The sequence below is a fragment of the Parambassis ranga genome, chromosome 17, assembly GCF_900634625.1.
Source record: "Parambassis ranga chromosome 17, fParRan2.1, whole genome shotgun sequence".
Classification (NCBI taxonomy): Eukaryota; Metazoa; Chordata; class Actinopteri; family Ambassidae; genus Parambassis; species Parambassis ranga.
The window spans coordinates 3,638,141-3,644,772 of NC_041037.1; positions in this window are offsets into that span (position 1 = coordinate 3,638,141).

Below are 6,632 nucleotides of genomic sequence, written 5' to 3' on the forward strand. Positions count from 1 at the left end.
AGGCCTCCCAGCAAAGCGCTCGCCCCTCTATGAAATCTCCTTGGGGCCAAACCTTTCGCCTGCGTCGAGCATGGGGCTTTTTGTATCGTTGGCATGACAACCTCTCAGTTAATGGCCCAGTCAGGACCATTGTGTCGTCCATTGTCTGTCAGAGGCTTTCGCACACAGCTGCAGGCATGTGCAATTTGGAGTCCAATTTTTGACAGATTGCACGCTGGCGAAATCAGCATGGAGCCCTCAAAAAGGTTAATGCTGCCAGCAGGGCACATGGAGAACGGAGGCCGTTTAGCAAAATTGATTAAAAGATTTTTTTAATCCATGCAAATGGCTTTTACTTAACAGCAGGTCTATGCATTTAAAAAGTAAACAAATAACAGCCACTGAAGCGAGACACCAAGCCGTCATCTCTAAAGCTTCCATCAGCCTGAACAGGTATTCAGTAATAATATGCACAATAAACAATCCAAAGAGATACGGCCCGAAGTCTGTGTTTTTCCCCCACTGCGCATGTGTTTGCCGAACACGCTCGACGTCACTGCACCTACATGAAATTGTTTCAGAATCAGAATCAGAATCGTGTTTATTGCCATGTAAGTGAAGGGGATTCACAGTACTAGGAATTTGCCTTAGTGATTGGTGCATACATAAAACATAATAATTAACATGAAATAAGATAAAACTAAGATAAAATTAAGGTAAATAAACTAAAGTATAGTTAAATTGACATGGCATAACAGACATGACATAACAGACATACGATGAACAGAACATAAAATGAGTGGCACCTTGAGTTTCCTCAGCTGCCGCAGGAAGTACATCCTCTGCTGGGCCTTTTTGATGAGGGAGCTGATGGTGAGCTCCCACTTGAGGTCCTGGGTGATGGTGGTACCCAGGAAGCGGAAAGAGTCCACTGTGGAGATGGGGGTGTCTGTCAGGGTGAGGGGGGGGGGGGGGGGGGGGGGGGGGGGGGGGGGTGATGGAGCTGGCACTTTCCGAAAGTCTACAGTCATGAACTATGATAGTATTCTTTTTAGTCAGACCAGTGTTTTTTGTGTTTTACCTTGACTTGACATGTTTCGACTACTTCCTGCAGTCTTCCTCAGAAGTCACATGATGTTACGTGACGTGTCTGCCAGCTGATCTTATGCAGGTTGTGGCGCCATTCTCCCACTACTCCAGGTAGTGGGGGAACAGCGCCACCTGTAGTCCGGCTTCCTCAGCGCTGTGTCCCAGGTGTGGGACAGCAGTCTGGTCTCCTCAGGACAGTGTTCCAGGTGTGGGACAGTGTAAAAGTTCCCTCGTCCCGGTTCATTGTCCCATTGGCCCGCTTCCTTATTTCAATGGCTTCCTTAATCCACCGTTTGAATTTGTTGTCCTCGTTTCCGATCACTTTTGCCCCATCCCAGTCCATAATGTGCCTTTCTCTTTTGCAATGATCCGAGATTGCTGATTTCAGGTTTTCTTGTTGTGCTTTCTGTTCTGTTGCCCTTGTGCTCATCCCAGCTGATTCCTTTTCACATTTTGTTTTATGTTCTTTTTTCCGTGTGCTGAATGATCTTCCTGTTTCGCCGATGTATGTTTTATTGCAGGACAGGCAGGGTATTTCGTATATGAAGTTGTATTTTTTGTCCGGTTCGATCTTGTCTTTTGGGTGCACCAGTAGTTGTCTGAGTTTCCGATGTGGTTTGACGGGTGTATTGATGTTGTGTTTACTCATTGCTCTTTGTATTTTCTCCGTTATTCCACGGGTGTAGGGGAGTGTCACCATTGTTTTGTTTTGTTTTTGGTTTGTGTTTCTCTTTTTTTCTTTGTTTTTTCTGTTGTCGATCTTTTAGCATCTGTCGGACTATGCTGAGGATTTTCTATGAGTCTGTGGTTGCCAGTGCCATTTTGTTTGCTGTTGTGTGCTGGGGCAGCAGACTGAAAGCAGCGGACACAAACAGACTCAACAAACTGATCCGAAGGGCCGGGGATGTGGTGGGGGTGGAGCTGGACTCCCTGACAGCAGTGTCAGACAGAAGGATGCTGTCTAAGCTGCAGGGGATCCTGGAGAACAGCTTCCATCCTCTACACCACGTGCTGCTGAAGTGCAGGAGTACGTTCAGTGCCAGACTGATCCCTCCTAAATGCACCACCGAGCGCCACAGGAGGTCCTTCCTTCCTGTGGCCATCAAACTGTACAACACCTCCCTCTGAGACCAGAACACACTGTCTTGTAATCATATCCATATTGGATTTATTTAGACAAGATTTTATTGCACATGGTACAAGTTGTATTATATATGACTTTAGTCTTCACTTGCCAGGATTTGACTTGAATGTATATTAATGTTTAGAATTTATTAGGTTTTATTTTATATTTTTTATTTTTATGCTCACTACTTTACCTTATTTGTATTTCTGTCTTTTTTGAGTACACACGGAGCACCTGGAACGAAAGCAATTTCCCCCTGGGATCAATAAAGTATTTCTGATTCTGATTCTGATTACTGTTGTAGGCGAACTGATGCTGGACACAGAGGGCACCCTGAATCTTAGACCCCCTTCTGATGGATCCAAGTACTTTCTGAGCACGGCAGGCTATGACACTTTACAACTAGAATACAGGGCTGCGGCCAAAGTGTGGAAGAATGTGACTGCTACGTGTGCTTTAGCCGGCACAGCAGCACTCGGCTGCGGCTGGTTTGGCCTGCGTTACTACCAACACTGAAAGCTTTGCTGCACTGAAAGAAATTATTTGTAAGATTTAATAAAAAAAATCTGCAAACAATTTGCACAAATATTTTTTTAAGTAAATTTTAATGCTGCAATAATAAGTAAGACTTAATTTTATTTCTTTCTCCCTGTTTTATTAATTACTTACAACAAATTCTACTCAGTGTAATTAAAAAATGATGCAGGAATTTGATAAATGTAAATAACAAATCACAACACACAGGCAAATACATTTTTTTGTTATTGGAAATTTTGTGTTGAACAATTAGATCTAAGCATCCATAATTGTAACAGTGGCCACAGTGGCATGACTTAATGACTTATATCAATTTATAAAACATTTACCCACTGATTTAGACGGGTCATAGAAAAAGGACAATGGTACTGAAGGCTGCTGATGTTTCAGTTTCCTTGTAATAACATAAAGTTCTCAAGAGCCTTCAACACCATCCAGCCCCTGCTGCTACTGGACAAACTGAGGGAGATGTCAGTGGACCACTACTTGGTGTCCTGGATTGCTGACTACCTCACGGAGAGACCGCAGTACGTCAGACTAAAGGACACCACATCAGACACTGTCATCAGCAGCACCGGAGCTCCCCAGGGGACAGTGCTGGCTCCCCTCCTCTTCACCCTTTACACCTCAAGACTTCTGCTACAACTCAGAACTGTGTCACATCCAGAAGTTTGCAGATGACACAGCCATCGTGGGGTGTATCAGGGATGATGGAGAGGATGAGTACAGAAGTGTAGTCAGCGACACCAACTCCAGCTTAACACCTCAAAGACTAAGGAGCTGGTCATCGACTTCAGGAAGTCCAGCCCACAGCCACGTCCAGTGACTGTCAGGGACGACGAGGTGGAGATTGTAGGCAACTACAAGTACCTCGGGTTGTGGCTGGACAACAAGCTGGACTGGACATGCTGTACAGATCACCTGTACAAGAAGGGCCAGAGCCGTCTGCACTTCCTGCGAAGACTGGGAGCCTTCAACATCTGCAGGAAACTCCTGTGGATGTTCTACCAGTCTGTGGTGGCCAGTACACTTTTTTATGCTGTTGTCTGTTGGGGGGGGGGGGGGGGGGGGGGGGGGTAACATAAACAAAAGGTGTGCTAACAGGCTGGATAGACTCAGGCGGGCCGGCTCAGTGGTCGGCATGAAGCTGGACTCCCTGGTGACAGTGGCAGAGAGGAGAACACTAAAAAAACTCCTGGCTATTGTGGACGATGCCAGTCATCCTCTGCACACTGTCATCAGCGCTCAGAGGAGCCTGAACAGTCACAGGCTGCTCCTCCCCAAGAGCAGGACCCACAGACTCAGAGACTCCTTTATCCCTTGATCCATCAAACTTTACAACTCTGCTTTTGGCAGGAGGGGGAGAAGGTGGGAGGAGCACAGCCTGCCTGATACAACACACGTGCAATAATACATCTGTACCATCTATGCTGCTGTGCATTGTTTGTTTACATTTACTGCACTATATCACATTCCATTTATGCTGCTGTGCAATTTTGTACATAATTCCTTTACATTTACTGCACTATATCACATTACCATCTATACTGGTGTGCAATGTTTGTACATAATTCCTCTTATCTTTTATTTTTTATTTTATTCTATTTAACTCTTGCTCTGACTGTCGGGGTTGTATTGCTGCTGGTACCCAAATTAATAAAGTATATTCTATTCTATTCTATTCTATTCTATCACTGGTATTAATGTAATCACTCTTGTTGCCAGTAGGTGGACACAAGTGTTGTTTTGACAGGCATTCATCATATTCTTTGTGCCTGACTGTAATACTAACATTGGATGTTTAAGCATCATATCATGAAAGAAAATGGTCATCCACCTCTGAATCAGGGAGGGAGCTCTGTGTCACAGTGACATGAGATGATCTTACAGCATATGTGGTCATAGACCCTGTGTCTCCACATCAAATGGCAGCTGATAAGATGATAAGAGTTCAGGTCATTTTTTTTCATATAGTTACAAATGCTTGGTGGCAGCAGCACCTGGTGTCTGAAAAGACCTGTAGTGAGTCATCAAGTGTACTATTTCTGTCATCTCTAACCAGCAATGAGCAACACTGACAACACATAGATGAAAAGGGAAAAACAAGTGTGTGTGTGTGGAGGTGAAGGAGGCAGTACAAGGTGTAGAGTGTGACATCAAGCCTGATTTAGGGTGAAAAAAAGGAGCAGGTGGATGACACAGGATCCCATTAATTACCCTGCATGAGATCCCAAAGTGGCATTTGGCATGCCTCGCTTGCTGAAGTGGTGTGTGCCGATCTCAAAGTTGTATGAGCCGATCTCAAAGTGCCATGTCTGGCTGTTTTAGTGCCATGTCTGACTGTTTTGAATGATGATGAAGTCAATGAGCACAGGAGAGTTCAGGGGCCGGACTGCACGTCAGCATGCAGGTCTGGAGACCTGCAGAGAGAGAGAGAGAGAGAGAGAGAGAGAGAGAGAGAGAAAGAGAGAGAGAGAGAGAGAGAGAGAGCGAGGCACAAAACTACAAGGAAGACAGTGAACACAGATTATGAGATGATATTACCAGTATGAGCCAGACTAAGGAGAGTAGAGAAGAGGTCAGAGGTCAGAGGGAAACTGCTCAGTGGATCATGTTTGTGCCCCCCGACAACGTAGGCCTAGAGCAGCATAGCTGTGCTAAAAGTTAAGATTTTATCAGTTCTATGACACCTGTTATACCTGTGGCTGAGGCGACTGTAACTGTACCTACCAGCCCTACACACTAGGTCTAAGGCTAACTGTACGCCTTACTGAACAGAAAAGTTTTAAGTCTACTCTTAAAGGTGGAGGCAGTGTCTGCCTCTCGGACCCAGATTGGTCACTGGTTCCATAGTAGCGGTGCCTGCTCGTAGCTCGTCCTCCCATTCTACTTTTATAAATCCTAGGAACTACAAGTAAACCTGCACTCAGAGATCTGAGTGTCCTATTAGGAACATATGGTACAATCAGGTCCTGCAGATACAATGGAGCAAGTCCATGAAGAGCCTTGTAGGTTAGAAGAAGGATCTTGAAGTGTATTCTTGAGTCCACTGGGAGCCAGTGAAGAGACGCTAGAACAGGAGAGATATGATCCCTTTGGCTGCTTCCTGTCAGAACTCTAGCTGCTGCTTCTGGATCTACCACTAGTTACTGTGCACACACAAGGTCAGAAGTGTGTGTACATACACACATTGCTAGGTACAAGCACAAGCAGCAGGACTGTTTGTCCTCACACTGTGGGACATCTTTGACCAGCAGAACCTGGAGACACATGCAAAGACTGTCCTCTCCCACATCAAGAATGTTCACACAAGAACTCAAGTTCTTCTTTAGTTACACACTCTGCTTTCAGCATGTAGACAACATGTCTCTGAAACACAAACTGTCAGACTCAACGTTTGACAAGTGACACAGTGAGCAGCTGCTGGAAGCCTTTTCTCCACACTGTTGAAGTGCACTTTGTAGCTCCACTAGAGGGCCACATTATCCAGGAGGCGGTGCACTCCTTGTGCGCTGTGTTGCAGCATTCTGTCAGTAAGAAGTGCTGCTGTGAAGAGAACAGCTGTCAGACTGAATGTGGAACATCAGCTGCTCCTCCTGTTGATTGAAACCTTGTTGTACAGATGGAACACTGGCTGTGGATTCTTCTTGCTGCTCTTTGGTAAGATAGAAAGCTGCACATGTTTCCTCTTCAAACACTTGAAGACATTACTGAGCTCTACATGAAGAGCTCTGAATGTTCATTCTACACTCACAGCACATCATGCTGCCATCTGTTACCTTGGAAAACACCTTCTATGCTTCAAAGTGACAATGATCCCTGAAAATGACATCTGTTCTACATGTGAGAGAACTGCTGAAGCTGCTGATTGTTCTGCTTTCATCAATCATCTTTATTGATC